Source organism: Gossypium hirsutum, chromosome A04 (assembly GCF_007990345.1).
Source record: "Gossypium hirsutum isolate 1008001.06 chromosome A04, Gossypium_hirsutum_v2.1, whole genome shotgun sequence".
NCBI classification, from domain to species: Eukaryota; Viridiplantae; Streptophyta; class Magnoliopsida; order Malvales; family Malvaceae; genus Gossypium; species Gossypium hirsutum.
Window position 1 is genome coordinate 24096257 of NC_053427.1, and position 19659 is coordinate 24115915.

Below are 19659 nucleotides of genomic sequence, written 5' to 3' on the forward strand. Positions count from 1 at the left end.
CTCTTGGAGTTTGACTGTAACCTTTTGCAACAAGCCTTACATTATATCTGGGTTCTTCAACTCCTGGAGTTCCTTCTTTCTTTTTAAACACCTATTTATAATGAACAACCTTTTTACCTTTATTAAGTTTTACAAGATCCCATGTTCTATTTTTGTGGAGTGATTCCATCTCCTCTTGTATAGAAAACATCCACTTTTCTAAGTCTTCAAAGCTAACCACCTCAAAACAATTAGATGACTCTTAGTTTGCATCTATATTTTCAGCCACATTGAAAGCATAAGCAACTAGATCAACCTTGGCATACTTCTTTGGAGGTTTAATTTCTCTTCTAGTTCTATTTTTGGAAATAAAGTATTGTGGTGAAAAAGTAACTCTATTTTAAATTTTTGTACTAGCTCGAGGAGCTGACTCTATTGTAGATTCTAGATTAATTTGATGCTCCACTTGCTTTTGATTTTCTTTATTGGAAGCGTCTTTAAGAGATAAGTTAGGTAGCATAGTAGTTTCATCAAAAACAACATCTATGCTAATCATAACTTTTCTATTTTCAGGATACCAGAACTTATACCCTTTTACACCAGTTTTATAACCAAGAAAAAAAATTTAATGAATCTCGGTTCTAATTTTCTATTATTAACATTAGCATACGCAAGACACCCAAAGATCTTTAAATCAAAATAGTCAGCAGGATTAGCAGACCATACCTCTTGTGGAGTCTTTTTCTCAATGACAACAGATGGAGATCGGTTGATCAAAAAACATGCAGTAGAGGCTGCTTCGGCCTAAAAGGACTTTCGTAAGTTAGCATTCGACAACATACATTGAACTTTCTCCATGATCATTCTGTTCATTCGTTCTACAACACTGTTTTGTTCTGGAGTATGATGAACAATCAAGTGTCTCACGATCCCTGCTAACTTACATAGTTCATTAAACTTATCAGAATAGAACTCTAAGTAATTGTCTGTGCAGAGGTGTTTTATTTGTTTTCCCATCTATTTTTAATCATAGTTTTCCAAGACTTAAATGAAGAAAACACATCGCCTTTCTGCTTCAGGAAGAATGCCTAAACTTTTCTAGAAAAATCATCAATAAAAGTTAGCATATAATTAGCTCCACCTCTTGAAGGCACTCTAGATGGCCCCCACAGATCAGAATGAATATACTCCAACATTCCCTTCGTGTTATGGATTCCTTTGGTGAATTAAACTCTTTTTTGCTTCCTAAAAATGTAATGCTCACAGAACTTTAGTTTGCAAATTCCTTACCCATCATGAAGTCCTCTTTTGCTCAATTCTGCCATGTCATTCTCACTCATATACCCTAGTCGCATGTGCAAAAAGTTTAGTAATATCATCATCTGACAAGGAAAAGGAAGCGACAGCTGCATCACCAGTAACAGTAGAACCTTGCAAAACATATAACTTGACAATCTTTCTCTGCCCTTTCATCACAACGAAGGAACCTTTGGAAATCTTCAAAACCCCACTTTTAGCTGTGTATATGTGTAACACCCCTTACTCGTATCTGACGACAGAATAGGGTTTGAAGCGTTATCGGACTTAAACATAAACATTCATATAAAATTGGGCCATAACATTTCATCCCAATTTAAAACTTTTCAATCACATGCATATTGTCCCTTATAAGGGTCTATAAGACCCAAAACATACATCGGAAGCGGTTTGGGACTAGACCAAAAGCTTTCAGAACCTTTTAAACACATAGAAAATTTTCTTATTTTTTAGAGTCATGCGCCCATGTGGGTATGTAACACCACTTACCCATATTCAACGTCGGAACATGGTATGAGGCGTTACCGAACATAAACGTACACAATCATATAAACCAAGACATGAATTTTCGTCCAAATTTAAAACTTTTCATTAACATTCATATCGTCCCTATTACGGGCTTACGAGGCCCAAAACATACATCAGAGGTGGTTTGGGACTAAACCGAGAACTTTAGAAAATTCAAAAAATTTTCATCAAAACAAAGGTCACACGCCTGTGTGGCTTGGGACACATCCGTGTGGGTAGGCTGTATGGTCACACATGCCCTTGTCCTCAACCCATGTAACTCCCTGTTTATGACATCATGCACAATTTGGGGTCACAAGGTCAAGTCACACGCCCGTGTATCGGGGCCGTGTCCTTCACACAGTTGAGACACACGGTCGTGTCTCTGCCCGTGTGGCCAAGAAAATGGCTATTCACCAAGCCATTTGCTACCGTCATTTGCACACTCACATATACACTTTCAATGGCACTTAACATAGCACAATTAATCTACCAACACAACCATAATCAAGGCTTAAACATATCAAAACAGTTATTTACTGTTCATAACAAAACTGTCCACTTCAGTCATAGTCACTAAATTATTTATATCTTGAGATGCAGAACTCCAAATTAAGATCCGCTTGATTTTGCCAAAACTAGACTCAAATATCTTCCTACCATAAAATTTTCAGAATTTATGGTTTTTCCAATAAGTACAATTAATTCTTCAAATTCATCCCTATTCTGCTGCTTGACAATTTTGACCTTTCTTCACTAAAAATTAATTATCTCTTAGTACGGGATTTGGATGATGTTCCTGTTTATTTCTCTTGAAAATAGACTAATTAAGAATTTAAACATATAAATTTGAACCCCCAAATATTTTTATAAAAATTTTAATGATTTTCCAAAGTCAGAACAGGGGAACCCAAAATCATTATGACCTTGTCTCATAAAAATTCAAATATCTCATAAAAATGAAATTCTTTTTCTTACACCGTTTCTTCTATGTAAAACTAGACTCAATAGGGTTTAATTTAATATTTTATTCAACCTCTAATTTTATTTAGAAAATATTTGGTGAGTTTTCAAAGTTATACTACTGCTATTGTCCAAAACTGTTTTAATACTAATTTTACTCTTTTATGATTCCCTTCTACTAACTTTCATTAACATACCATTATAAACCACATCACACAATGACATTGACATAGGCATATGATAATTAATATAATTGCAACCTATTAGCCAATATAAGCCAATTTATATGGCTACATACCAAATCAAATCCTTATTCATTACAAGCTAATACATTTGGCCATATCATAATGACATACACAAAATGACTAAGTCCCTATACATGCCATAAACTTAAGTGGTTTGTATTCATTTTTACCCACAATGATAGCTTGATAGTGTGATGGCATCTCCGGCAGTCTCCAACCCGAGCTAGCTAAATTAAGCTATAAGACATAGGAAAGGAAGTGGGGTAAGCAATATAATATAACTTAGTAAGTTCATATGGAAATAATAAACAACTATTAACATTCATTTACTTTATCCATCCATAAGAGTACTATAATTTCAATTGGCATTAGATTTTAAGATTTCTACTTATTCATTCATAGTGCTTACTCCTTTAACTTATAAACACCATTTACATGCCTTGGCATTAGCCTAGCCACTATAGTCTTCCCATTATAACATATCACATTAACTAACAAGTTATTTCCATCCTCTTAATCACATGCACATTATTTATGAGTAATCATAATTTAAACATATAGTTCAACCACCTTTCACTTGTCTAAGCTCGTATCTTATTATATTCTCATAATATCTTTATCCGGCAATTATGTTTGTCTTTCTTTTCCTCATATCCAAAGAGACACAATTTAAATAAATGAACCGTAAAATATTACAAATCAATTAGGCTCCTAAGCATATCACATGATCATTATCAAATCTTATCATGCATCCATTCATCATAAATATAGATCATTTGTCACAAGATTATCAATATTTCACAAGTATAACTTGTTCATGTACATACTCACCAAGAATTCATCATATACCAAACTCATTTCACATGAGTTTTGTGTACATACCTGTACCACTCGAAATATGGTTGCATACTTTCTCATTCTTAACATACCCATTGAAATACAATTCAACCACATAATCATATTAGATCACATCTCAATTTCACCCAACAATCTAACACGTAATCATCATTTATATTTATCATATATTCAACATCACAAGTATGTGCACTATCCATCACAATGGGTAATAAACAATTATTTCCACGATAATCATGAATTTACAATTATAGGCTTATGTACATGCCTGTTTACTCGTAGTAATCTCATTCTCATACTCATATTTGATTTACCCGTTGAACCACATTGGAAAACTAAAGGATGCTAGGGGATCTCATACTTATAGTACCGTATCAATGTCAGATCCCGGATATGGTCTTACATCAAATATCATATCGACACCATGTCCCTGACATGGTCTTATACAAAATCACATACCGATTCCATGTCCCAGATATGGTCTTATTCTGAATCTCGATAGCCCTAATATCATGATATTTGTATTCTACCCTTGAGATTAAATCAAGATTTCTCATTTCTCGTAACTTCGTCAATATCGCCATTAATCAATTTCATAAAAAAATGTATAAAATTCATGCAATATCAAAATATTAAATGCATAACATAAGGTTGCATTATTTACGCATGAACTTACCCCGACACTAAAAAGACAAAAGGGACCTAACCGTCAATTTCTCATTTTTCCCCGTTCTATGTTCGAACCCCAATTTCTTTGATCTATAATATCACATTTAGTCTATTTATTAGTCACATTAGTCAATGTGATCCAAAAATCATACTATGGAAAAATTACATTTTTGCCCCTAAGCTTTGTCATATTTACACTTTTGCACCTAGGCTTGTAAAATGATTTTTATTCAATTTCATTGCACTTTAAGCCTAGCCGAATCATTTTCATAACTATAGCAGCCCACAATTTCCACTAAATCACACTTTTATGAAAAAATTTATAACTTTTACAAATTAGTCCTTTTTAGCGTTTTCACCGAAAACTACTTAGTAAAAGACATTTAACACAAAACAAACATTCATATTCCTCCCTTAAACATCAAAATACAAACATGAAACACATGGTTAAATTTTTAAACATCAACCCTAGCTCAAATAAATGGTAGTTACAGGGATTGCAAAAACGTAAAAATCATTAAAAATGGGGCTGGAACAGACTTACAATCGAGCTTGGAAGCTTGAAAAACCCTAGCCATGGTTTCTAGACAAATGTTTCGGCCAAGAGGTTGAAGATGGACAAAAATTGTCTTTTAAATTTGTTTTTAATTCATTTTAATAACTAAATGACCAAAATGCCCTTAATGAAAAACTTTGGAAACATGCCTAACCATGTTCATTTTTGTCCACCAACTTAACCAATGGTCTAATTACAATAAAAGGACCTCCAATTTAAAACTTCATAACAATTGGACACCTCTAGCATGTAGAACTCAACTTTTGCACTGTTTACGATTTAGTCCTTTTGACTAAATTGAGTGCCCAAACGTCAAAATTTTCAAATGAAATTTTTATGAAATCATTTCATGAAATTGTAGACCATAAAAATATAATAAAAATAATTTTTTTTACATCAAATTTTTGGTCTCAAAACCACTGTTTTGACTAGACCCTAAACTGGGATGTTACAGGGTAGGCCATGTGGTCACACACGTCCGTGTGGCTCGTTACATGCTCATGTCCTCAGCCCGTGCAACTCTCTGACTATGACTTCTTCAACAAAATAAGGTCACACGGCCAAGTCACATGCCCGTGTGCTTAGACCGTGTGGCGAATTAAATTCCAAAAATTAAGTGCAGACTTCACACGGCCTGGGCACACGCCCATGTCCTAAGGCCATGTCCCTCACACGGCTGAGACACACGGCCGTGTCTCTACCTGTGTGTTTACTACTGAGCATTCTATTTTGCATAATTAGGGTGTAGGGGACACATGATCGGATCACACACCCATGGGGCAGACAGTGTGTCACACACGGCCAAGACACATGCCCGTGTGTCTAACCGTGTGGACAATTTCTAGGCTATTTTCCAAGCCATTTTCCTCCCCTAAGCACTCACATATTTACACTCACTTCATGGCATGCAACATGACACATTTGATTATTCAAACATTCACATTCAAGATTAAACTATGACTTACTAAAGTCAACATGTCACCCATTCAAATTATTATACTTTCATATGGCATTCCACACCAATTTCATGTTTATTTATCATCTTTACCAATCTACCTTCCAGTTACACATTTTCACCACATTTATTGCATACTTATTAACCATATCTCATTCACCAAATGTACATGTCATCCATCATACTCATCAACCATAATCAACCATAATCATATTAAAGCATCAATACATTTACATGCATGCATCAATAAATAGGGTTACAACCCAAAATAATCAATATGAGCCACCTCTCATGGCCATATACAAAATAATCATGATACCATCATAAGACAACACATTTGGCTAATCAATATGACACATAACAAAAAGACTAAGTCCCTATACATGCCATACTCAAAATGGTAAGGCTAGCTATACCCAAATGTTCGATTGATAGTGTGATTGAGTTTTCGACATTCTCTGGTCCCTGAGTTAGCTTGGAGAAACTATAAGAAAGGAAAAGGAAAGGGGGTAAGCATAAAGCTTAGTAAGTTCACATGCAAATAAAATGCAACTTAAACATTCATAAATTATGCATTTAACATAACGAACATAACCGTGCATTTTATCAAATCTCATGAACTTATTTCTCATATATATATACATGTTCTTACCGCAAGCTTATCATATTTCATGTCATTCACATGAGTTCGATGTACATACCTATGCCACTTGCACATAATAACTTACTTTCTTGTCTTAATGCAGTCATTAAGATTGTTCATTGAACTTCTCTTGAATTACTCGTTGAACACTTGAAATACTATCGGACACATCAGAAACTTGCACCTAAGTGCCTGGTATGTAGCTAATGCTACTCCGTATTTCAGACCACATGTTGCTCACTTACGAGCTACTCACGAGACTGCTCATACAGGTCGTCAGGTATTTGCAACACATGCCGGACTACCTTGCCATTAATAGCATTTACGAGACCAGTACCCAGATTCCAAAACATGTGTCATACATATCATGAACTCAGACTACAACTCAATGAGTTCAGATGTCACCTATATCATGAACTCAGACACAACTCAATGAGTTTAGATTACATAATTCCTAGTGACATGTCACTTGTATCCTAACTATTCCTAAGGTTCAAACGAGATTCTTCGATACCACATTTCTATAGAACTTGCTCGTAACATCGATTTCAATGCTCATAGCACCAAATCACATATTCATGAAGAAATCAAAGCATAATTCATCGTACAATTTAGGAAATAAACACATGATACAACATCACATTAAATATGTATGTACTTACCATACATGCAATATTAAAGCATTTAAAGTATGGTATATGTTGCATTATTAGCAAATGAACTTACCTCGGTACAAAAATGATAGAAATGAGCTTAATCCTTGTAAACCTTGTTCTTTCCCCGATCAAGACCCGAATCATATTTTTCTTAATCTATAATGCCAAATTTAACTTTCTCAATACACATTACTCATATCGACTCATATCGACTCATAACATATACTTTGGTAAAATTACCTTTTTACCCCTAACTTTTCACTTATTTACACTTTAGTCCCTAGGCTCATAAAATGAAATGCATGCAATTTCTTGGTTATCCAACCCTATCTGGTTCATATTCTATCTCATATCAGCCCATATTTTCCTTTATTTTACCTTTCTACTACTCATTTTTACACCTTTTACAAACAAGTCCTTTTTAGGTGTTTTCACTAAAAATCACTTAGCAAAAGATGTTTATCACACATCAAACATTCATATTTCTCTGTTAAACATCAAAATACAACCATGTTACACATGGGTCAAATTTCATGCATGAACCCTAGCTCAAAATAATGGTAGGAATGTGTAGATCATGCTTCAGGGACTTCAAAAATGCAAAGAATATAAAAAACAGGGCTATAGAGCACTTACAATCAATCTTGAAAAGTTGAAAACCCTAGCTATGGAACCCTTGTAAAATTTGACTATGGCTTGAAGAAAATGGATAAGATTTCACTTCATTTTCCCTTTTTATTCTTTTATTACCAAATGACAAAAATGCCATTTAGGCATTTCTTTCAAAATTTTCTTATTCATGCCCATTTTTTTCCAAATTTTTAGAGTCTGGTTTAATTTCTATTTAGGGACCTCTAATTGGTAATCCAATGAAATTTCATGCTTAAAGCTTCTAGAACACAAGTTTTGCAACTTATTCAATTTAGTCCTTAAAGTCAAATTAGACATCTTAGGCATATAATTTATACATGAAAATTTCACACAAGCATGCAATCATATCATGGACCATCAAGTAATCATAAAATAATCATTTCTATTTCAGATTTGTTGTCTCAAAACTACTGTTCTGACTAGAACCTAATTTAGGATGTTACAATCTATACCCTTTTGAATCAAGAGTACTCAACAAAATTAAATTTCTCTTCAATTTTGGAACATGTTGCACGTCATTAAGTGTTCTGACAACTCCATTAAACATCTTAACTTTAATCATTCCAACATCTACAATTTTACATGAAGCATTATTTTCCATGCAAACAACACCTTCAGACACTGTCTCGTAAGTTGTAAACCAACCCCGATTGAATTTCACCATCGCTGTAGTCTTCTACAACATCAGCTTCACCAGAATTTTTTGGTTGTTTTCCCTTTTGATCTTGTTCTGTAGCTTATAACACTCAGATTTAATGTGCCTATTCTTCTTGTAGAAGTTACAAGTTTTACCTCTGTTTGAAGACTTTGATCTACCCTTAGATTTACCGCGACGATCATCGTCAGCATTCTGATCCTGTCTCTCACGAACAATGAGACCCTTTCCCTTAGAGTCGGGTTTAACCACAAGATGTTTCATCTTATCATACGAGGTCAATGAATCATAAACCTCATCAATTGTGAGAGACTCGCGGCTATATAAATTGTGTCTCTAAAGGTTGAATAAGAAAAAGGAAACGAACAAAAAAGTTGAATCAAACCTAGATCTTCCTTATCATATTGATCCCCTATGGCCTCCAAGTTTGAGAGAATTTCTTTAAACACTGTTAAGTGCTCGTGCAGAGACGCACCTTCCTCAAAACGATGAGTATGAAGACACTGCTTCATATGCAACTTGCTGGTTAGAGTGACATACATATTTGTTCTAGCCTCTTCCATAATGTAGCGGTGGTCTTCTCCTTCATCACATCCTGCAAAATTTTGTTAGACAAATGCGGATGTAATTGTGTTAATGCCTTTCTATCCTTACGCTTCTTCTCTTCATCTGTTCATGTTGAAGACATCTTATCTATCCCTGGCAGGGCATCTTGCAGACCATTTGTGCAAGAAGTACTTGCATATTAATCCGCCACAAAGCAAATCTGGTGTTACGATCCAACAACGAAATTTCATACTTCAAAGACACCATTACTGTGGTCGAGATAAGCAACCCAAAAGGTTTGATACCATTTTGTAAAGAATAGAGCGTTGGTAATTATAATATATCACAAAGAAAAGAGAAATAAAAATAAAGAACACATGGATTTTTACGTGGAAACCCTTTCGGGAAAAAAACCATGGGCAAAAAAGAAGAAAATTCACTATGTCGAATTTGAATGATTGCAAGAGGAGCTTTGACTACATCTATTTATAGGTTGAAAGAACCTAATTCTAATTAAATTCAAATATATTATACTCATTAATACTAAATCTTCTAGAAAGAAAATATATTTTGTTTAACTTGACTTGCAAACAATCTTTTAGAATTTGGGTCACACAACTATAACAATTATTTAACAAATCTCAATCAAATAATCAATAAGTACAAATTAGAAAGTCCAAAGTAACCAAATTGACCCAAAAGAAAATCCTAAATACATGCCAAGGCTAAAACTAAGTGAAAAGTCTCTACAAAAATAAGATGCGTAGAGACTTTTCAAGACAATGTTGCTGAATTACGAACTCGTGAATTATCTATTGTTTGCGCACAAAATTTAAAACTCAAGTGTAGAAATTGATTCAAGAGTGAGTCACATTCAATAGAATTTTCCAAACGTACAATGCAATCATAAATTAGTCACAAAATAACATTTAAAATAACTATGAAACAATATCAAGGCATATTCAATAATTAACGATATTGTTTCAATTTAACAGTCAAATTCATTTAACAATTTTTCCCAAGCACACAAGGAGGAAAGACATTCAAGCACACGTGTGTCCAACCGAACATCAAGCGATTGATGAAATTGGTACAAATATCAACAATGACAATGCTCCATTGTGCAATAAATGAGGCTTAATCAATAGCCAACCATCACACCAAATATGCAAAGCATAACAATGACAATACTCCTACGCACAATGAACAATTAACAATGATGGGGATCCCTACACTTTACAACATGCCGACTATACCCGAAGAATTTTCAACTAGCTTTACCGGGCATTTAATCAATTATTAAAGTAGTAATTTCTGCAATGATTTTCTAAAAATAATCAATTAATAAAAATATCAATTTAAAAATAGTAGCCATAATTAAAAATAATTTAATAAACTACTACGCAAGTAAAATTTCAAACGCAAGAAATCATAGTATCATAGTCACTAAGTTAATAAATTGAATTAGAACATTTAAATAATTTAAAATGTAAGAATCACATTTCGAATTTCTAAACGTTGTAGCTTAAACTTTGTTTTCGACGATTTGCTTAACTCATTCACTTGAATAGAAAAAACATACAAATTTATTTAAAATAATTCTAATTTTTTAGTCTTAAAAAATTTTTAATTATTCTAAGTCAAATTGATATCTAATTTAATCTAACCAGTTTTAACTCAAATTAAGTAAGAATCAAAGATAACTAAAATTAGGATTTAGCTTGATCAACTTTTTAATCTAATTCAGGTCACAACTCAACATATTTTTATCAAATTAACTTGAATCTTAAACTATTTAATTAATTGTCTTAACTTGAAATTGTTAAAATTAAACCCAGTCGATAAAATCCATGTTAGCTTAGTACTAAATTAATTTTAACATAAACAAGTCTTAACTCATAATTCTAAATTTGCAATTGGAAGCAGCCAGTTGGTTATAAAAATCGAAAGGAAAATTGAACAGCAAAATCTCAACAAGTCAAAATGTAAAATAATATTGAAATAGGGAAAAGAAACTAAAAGAATAATAAACTAACATTAATACCAATAGAACTAGCATATGTACATATACGCCCATGATGAGATGCAATGAATTCAATTACTATTCGGTAATTGACTAAAAAAAATGTTTTCCCAAAAGATTTTTGAAACCAAATCATATGTTAAGCTTGATAACTCAACCACTAATCAATCAATCCAACATGTAAGTTAACTTCAAATCAAATAGCAAATTTTGTATTCTTTTATTTTGTAACTGTTCTATAATGGAGGTTTCCTATGGTAACTTTGTGATTGGCTTCAATCCCACTCAACTTAACGACAACCTTGATCGTTCAATCAAGAAAGTCCGTCAGTGGCCAACGGATCTGCTTCATTTGGAAGATTCGATTGTTGATGAGAATGGGTGAAAGTGGATGATTTGAAGGGTGAGAAGATATCTTAGAAAGAGAAACTTGTAAGGACTGGTTCTTAGGAGAAATTTAAACTTATTGATGGAGATATGACGGTGGAAACTGTGGATGGGATTCCATCTATTACTTTCTTAAAGAGGATGGCATAAGCATATTGAGAAGCGTATGACTAGGACCATGATAATCAAGTTGATGGGCAGAAGGGTAGCCTTTAGTACGCTTCTTAGGAAAGTTTAAAGACTTTGGAAACCAAAGAAATCGATACAATTGATGGATCTAGAAAATGATTATTACTTGGTGAAATTTCAGGATGAAGAGGACTACTTTGCTGCTTTGATTGGTGGACCATGGATCATCTTTGGGCAATACTTTACGATGTGACCATGATCTCCTCTCTTTTCCACAACTCAAGATACCCCTCGAAAAGATGGTGCTTTGGATCCAATTACCAGGAATATTTGAAGAACTTTATGAATAGTGCCTCTTGAAGGTTATTGGTGGAGCCATTGGTATGATTGACCATAACATAGACAGTAGCACTAGAAGATAGTTTCAGAGACTTATTGTATACATTGAATTGGGGAAACCTTTAGTCTCGAAAGTTAAGATTGATAGAAAAATACAGGGTATTGAATATGAATCTCTTCCCAATGTTTGCTTTGGTTGTGGAAGATTTGGCCATAACCAGGACATATGCCCATTAAAATCTAGAACAACATCATCAATGGAGGAGAAGCCAGAGCAACAGTCGTCAAAGATTAAGGAAATATAGAAGAAAGTTGAGAAAGAGCATTTCATGCCATGGATTCTAGTAGAATGAAGACTAAGGTGGAGGCCACAACCAATGTAAAGTTAAATAAATGGTGGAGACGATGGATGTAATGGAGGTTCACGTTTCAAAATTTTAAGCAAGAATCAAGGGAATAATGCTAATGATTGAAACCCCAAATCCAAAAAGAATATTAGAGATTCAAGGTATGAGATTTTGGGGATTGAGATAGATAGTAATGTGACCAAAATAGGAACTAATAAAAGGGTTTCTAAAAAAAAACAATTTCAAATCTTAAAGGAAAAGGCATAGTGGTGTTCAGTGGGCCGAAAACTACTCTAAATATTTTAAAGCCTTCAAATAGGAAAGGGAATTCCTCGATGGGTCGAGTATCCAATTCTTTTGATGATGGGTCGCAAATGGGGCCTAAAGCTACTAATGTTGTAAGCGAGCCCATTATCTTTCAGGCAGTTAATGTGAGTAAAAAACTAGATTCTAATAGGAACAAAGCAGTGAAATTTGTGGAACAAAAGAAGAAATTACCTTGGGTGATGGGTAATATGCCTACTAACCTGTCGTCAAATGTAGTAGTCAATCCGGGTCATTTCTGCACTTGAGGAGCTAGTTTTATAGCCAATTTAGTATTTTACATTATATTTTTTGTATTTAGTGTAACAACCTAATTTTGACCCTAGTAAGAATAGTGGTTTCGGGACCACGATCCGACATTGAAAATATTATTTTATTATTATTTTAATATTTATAGCATGATATTAGAATTGTGTGAAAATTTTGTGAAGAAATTTTACCGTTTGAAAGGTTAATTTGGTAAAAAAGACTAAATCGCGTAATGCATAAATATTGCATGCTACTAGTTAAAGGTGTTAAGTGGCCTTGGATTTTTAATATGATGGCCTTAATTGGTAAATAGTCCAATTATGACACAGTGGAGGTTAGTGGAGTGGCATTTGGTGTATTTATTAATGTTTTTAAAGGGTAAAAAGGTAAATAAGTTATTAGAGTTAGTAATAATAATAAATAAAATAAAAGCTAAAATCATGTTATTTTCTTTCATCTTCCACCGAATGCAAAGAAAAGAAACAACCATGGAAGGATTTGAGGGTTCGGCCCTTGTTGTTTTTAATTGAGGTATGTTTCGAGCTCAGTTTTTGATGATTTTTATGTTTTTCTGATCGTTGCTTCGTGTTCTAGCGAGCCCGTACTCTAATTTCTGAATTTTTTGATGAATTTGTTAGTTTCCATTGATGAATATTCATGATTTTTGATGATTGATGATGAAATATGGAAGATAGATGATAGTTTTACATATTTTACAAAGTGATTTTGAGTAAAAATGCAAATTATAGGCTAATTTGTGAAATTATGAAATTATGTGGCTAAAAGTATGAATAAAGTGAAAAGTATGGGCTGATTTGAGATTGGGTAGAATTCGGCCAAGCATGGGTGTGGTCAAATTTTGATTATTTTTGTGTTTTGTGAAATAGGGACTAAATTGTAAAAATGTGAAATGTCAGGGGAAAAAGTGTAATTAGCCAATTTATGTGTTTTTGGATGAATTTGAGTAAATATGTGATTAAATAAGTTAAATTTGTATTGAATTAGATCAAGAAATGAGGAAATCGAATTTGGATCGGGGAAAGTCAAAAATTATCGAATAGTCGTTTCGGTCCGTTCGTGTTAGTACGAGGTAAGTTCATAAGTAAATAAATGTTGTTAAATTGAAATATATGTGTATTATATGTGCTGAATTGAGTTGTAAAGAAATATAATTGTGAAGTTGAAATATGTAAAATGTGAATTGAATTTGAGGCACTGAGTTTGCGATAAATGAAATAACTACGGCTATTAAAGTGGCACTATGTGTGCGAGATTATAGCAACATCAGTTGAAAAAAAGGGCACTATGTGTACGATACTGATATAAGTTCAGTTTAATGTATTGGCATTAAGTGTGCGATACAATTATAGACTTGGCTAATTAATTGGAACAAATTGTGCGATACAATTATAGTTTCAACTAATTAATCAGCACTAAGTGTGCAAGTTCGTTGAATGTTCAAGGATGATCGAATGAATTAGTGTTTCAAGCATTGGAGTGATAAATGTGATAGATAAGAACATAATGGTATAGGTATGTATGGAACCTATGTAGTTGATGATGTTAAATATGAAGTAGATGAAAAATTATGTAAATGAATGATGAAATGAGTTGGATTTGATAGCATTATTAATGGTATTTAAAAGATTATAGATGTGGAATAAAAGTAAGACATGGATTTGATGTATGAATGCTTGGTTCGAAAACTTGAACAGATAATGAAATCAAAATGGTCGAGTTGACTATATGAGTCATATATGTGAATTTGGTTTATGTAAATAAGGAAATTATGGATTTTCAAGTTTGGAAGTGTTTATAAAGAAGTTGATATAACTTTATGTATGATTTATAATAAATGACCTTGGTTTGGTCAGCGATGAAATAAATATGTGTGAGTTTGATTTATATGAATGAGCTAACAGTTGTTAGTCGAGTTTGAAAGCAGGGGTATACGTTCATTATTAAATAAGTTAAGTGAATTATTTAATGTGGTTTCATGAATTTACGAGTACGATGAAGGTATATCTAATTGAGATTTGTTAATTTCAGTTTAGTGATATTGGTCTATAAATATCATTGAAATAATTTAATTGCTTATGACTTACTAAGCTTTCAAAGCTTACTCCGTGTATTATCCTATGTCTATAGAATTTCAGAGACTTGCTCGGTTGGAAGTTGGAGGAGACGTCATCACACTATTCGGTTATTGCTTCGGTAAATAAAAGCTTTAAGTTTTGGTAATGTGGAATGTATAGGCTAGTTTTGAGATGGTTCATTTTGACTTGTGTATTTATATGTAGCCATGTGAAAATGGCTCGCTAAAGATGTTAATGTTTGTGTATATACGGGCATGGTATGAGTTCATTTTGGGAAGTATGTTTTACGGTATGTATATATTGTAACACCCCGAACCCGAAACCGACACCGGAGTCGAACACGAGGTGTTAACTGACTTTAACCCCTTATAAAATTTATTTTCCAGACACTGCCCAATCTGTGTACTAGTCGTTTTAAAAATCATATCTTGAGTTTTGTAACTCGAAAATCGGTTTCGTAATTTTTCCCAGAAACTAGACTCATGTGCCCATCTATGTATTTTTTTCTAGAATTTTTGGTCTGGCCAATTACTACAGTTTATTAGTCAAAGTCTCCCATGTTGCAGGGGTCGGCTACACTGACCTTTGCCCATTACGACTTGGATATCTCCCTGCACGGGGCTTCAATACTGATGCCGTTTGTTTCTATGAAAACTAGACTCAGAGAGGAATCTATACATATATGGTATGACCCCTAATTATCTCTTGTTAATTTATAATGAATTTCCAAAGTCGGAGCAGGGAATCCAGAAACCGTTCTGGCCCTGTCCCACAAAAATCTGATTATCTCTTAATATACTGCCCATATGATCTTTTCGTTACTTCCTCATGAAAACAGACTCATCGAGCTTCAATTACATAATTTATTCATCAATTAATTCCACTCCTACTATTTTTAGTGATTTTTAAATCTCATGACACTGCTGCTGCCAGCATCTGTTACGAAAGTAACTAGGTCCATTTCATGCCTACCCTTGATCCAACTCAATCGAACATTCGTGCCATTTTCGCATGGCTTAAAGTTTACATGCCAAAGTTCAAACACAACGTAATAGCTTATACATGCCAAAATGTTCTTCTAAGCCAACTAAGAAGAAAGTACCAAAACTTGCTATCCGGTGTGATGACTTCGATGACGGCCTGACCCCGCAAAAATAGATGAGTCCAAGCAACCTATAATGGGTGACAAGGAAACACCGAGTGAGTTTATAACTCAGTAAGTCATAAGCAATGCACTACCATCCAACAATAACATTATCACAAGAGGAAACAAAATGGAACGAGACAATTTACTCCATCCATACCGAACCATACCATAGTTCCTCCAACCTATCGATTCAATTTCATATCAATTCATGCATTCACATTCCATATACTCATCAATAGGACATTGAAGCATTTTCATAAATCAATTTATTTTCGTTACAATCAACGACTAAACGGCCTTTCACCCATCCTACGATAAATTTTATGTACGTGACTTCAAGTATAGTTGTCACATAGGTTCAAACTTACCGAGCTCAACACCAAGTATAAGCATAGCACCTATTAGCCATGTACTCAAGACACTTACCCGATCCGCTGTCCGCGATCGACTCAATAGTGTCGCACACATAGTGTCCATAATGATTCACGAATGTATATTGAGTCCGCACACTCAGTGCTATATAATCAACTCGCACACTTAGTGCTACGTAATCAAATCGCACACTTAGTGCTACATAGTCAAACTCGCACACTTAGTGCCGCATGGTCAATTCGCACACTTAGTGCATCATATTCATTTCGCACACTTAGTGCAACATAGTCAAATCGCACACTTAGTGCTGTACAATTTAATCCCGCGCACTTAGCGCCAATCTCATGGTCATAAATGGTTATCCCGCACGTTTAGTGCCGAGATCAACAACTCAGTACATCTTACCTCTTTTCTTTCATTCAACAATTTCATCATCACATACGTACATGCATATATATATATGTATATTTATTCATTCCATTCAGCATCAATACATAACATTATGACCATTGAAATAATACCAACTACATGCTTAATGACTTACCTCGTGTTGGGTAAGACGGTTCCAACTCGGCTACTCGATAACCTTTTCTTTGCCTTTGCTCGATTCACCTCCTTTAACTCCTTGAGCTCATTCTAGCCATCTTCCAAGCCAAAATCCAATAACCAAATCTCCCTTCCTTCTCCTCACTCACGGCAATAGCCAAAGAAAAAAAAATGAACACTCCCTCTTCCCTCCTTATTTTATTCATCTCTTCCTTTTTAATTCCTTTCTTTAATTTATTTTAATTTACTTACCAATATTAAATAATAAACAACATAAACTTGGAGGAATGGAGTCATGCTTGGCCGGCCACTTATCAAGAATTGGGCACTTTGACATGCAAGTCCCCTTTTTCTTCCACATGCACTAATAGGTCCTCATGCATTGACCTATCACATTTTAAAATTTTCTCATATAAGTCCTATTGACTAAATTCACATGCAATCGACTAAATCGAAGCTTGAAATTTTCACACATTCATGATTACATATTCTAGACAATAAACATCACATTCAAACCTTTCGGTGACTCGGTTTAGCGGTCCCGAAACCACTTCCCGACTAGGGTCAATTTTGGGCTGTCACATATATGGTATAATCTTGGTATAAGATTGATATGGTAATTTGAGATGTTGATCATGTATAAGTAAATGAATTTGGCATGTGATATTGGTATGTTTTGGTATAGAAAGTGAACATGAAATTAAATGATGATATTATGGATTGATTGATACATGTTTGGAGTTGAATTTGACTGAAAATTTAGTATATTGATGCTTGAATGATGTTTGTAGGTAAGACTCAAATTGGATGGCAAATTGGCTTTTCAAATGGCCTATTTTTGTCCACAAGAGTAGAGACACGGGCGTGTGTCTCAGTCGTGTGCGACACATGGTCATGTTACACGGCCGTGTGTCTCCTGGGGTAGTCCTACAATTTAAAGTTAGTCTTAGCACGGGCTTGACACACGGGTGTATGGTCAACTGTGTTACTTAAGTCAGTTTCGACCACGGCCAAGGCACACGGGTGTGTCTTCTGGCCGTGTGGACAAGTCAGTATGTATGCCCTGTTTTGCCACGGCCTAGACATACAGGCGTGTCTAATGTCGTGTGAGGCACACGGCTTGTTCACACAGGTCTGTGACCTTTGAAGAGTTGAATTTTTTTTTATGTTCTGAAACTTTCATATGTTACCGATTTGGTCAGAATGCATGATTTAGACCTTGTTTGCTCGATTTAAATTCATATTGAGTATGACTGACTTATAATTATTGAAATGAGATGATATTTGGTTTATGATAGTTCTAATCTGAGTTACAAGCCTGGTAATGGCCTTTAACCTATTCCGGCGACGGTTACAGGTTAAGGGTGTTATATTTTACTAGTATCAGAGCCATGGTTTAGTCTGTTCTAGGACTACCATAGCGTATGTGATTCTAGCTATACATGCCACACTTAACCTACGATAGTGTGATATCTTTCGACTCTGACGAAAATTATTTTGGTGAGACATATTAGTTTTCCAACCGAGCAAATTCTGATAGTATGGAATGTGTACTCAAATGTTTGAGTGAGAATGCGTTGATGATGAATTGAGACTCATGGAGGTATGAAATTATACAAAATTTGGCAATGAAAAATGTGCATGTATATGATTAATTGTTGTGTAAGCTATTTGAAAATGTGATGAGTTTATAAGCAAGTGACTATGAATAGTTGAGCCATATGAGAAACATGAAATTTCTTTTGTATTGTAGCATGATTCATATGAATGAAAGGATATGAGTATATGAGTTGTGATATGTGGCCTATGATTGCTATATGAATGCTTTGATTGTGAATTAGTGATTTGAGTTGGCATATGAACTATGTGTAAAAAACAAAAGTCATTAAAAGCAAATGGTTATTAAACATTTTGAGAATGTGAAATTAGAAATGAATTGGCTATTGGTGATAGCATGTGTTATGTGCATTTATGTGCAAGTTAAATTTGAGGCTTTACTACCCTTACCCTCTTATTAGTGAAATGTTACAATGAAATAAGTAAGATTTGGGTTGAATAAGCTTTCGAGTGTGGAGTTACAGAAGTCTATGTTCGGAGGATTAATAATATGGTCAGAGAAGAGAATGAATTTACAAATGAAAACTATATTAAAAGATATATTGGATAGTTCTGAAGATTATTCAGATTATGTGATGTCACTGTTATTGAAGAAGTTAACTCTGATCAATTGATTTATTCAGGTATGTTATCTAAAGAAAATATTAGTTAGAAGCTTTTCTGAATTAACTTCTGTTAGTGAAGGGATAATGTGAAAATTTCTGATGGAAGAATTAGATAGTTGAAATAATGATTGAATTGTATTAATGGCTGAGTGCAATTCTCAGAAGTATATGTGACTGTTTAGTTCAGAAAGAATTCTTTTCGTATGAGAACATTAGCTAAACATACTAATAGATGAAGGTATGGTTGGTCTGTTTGGATCATGTTCGATATTGCTAAGTCT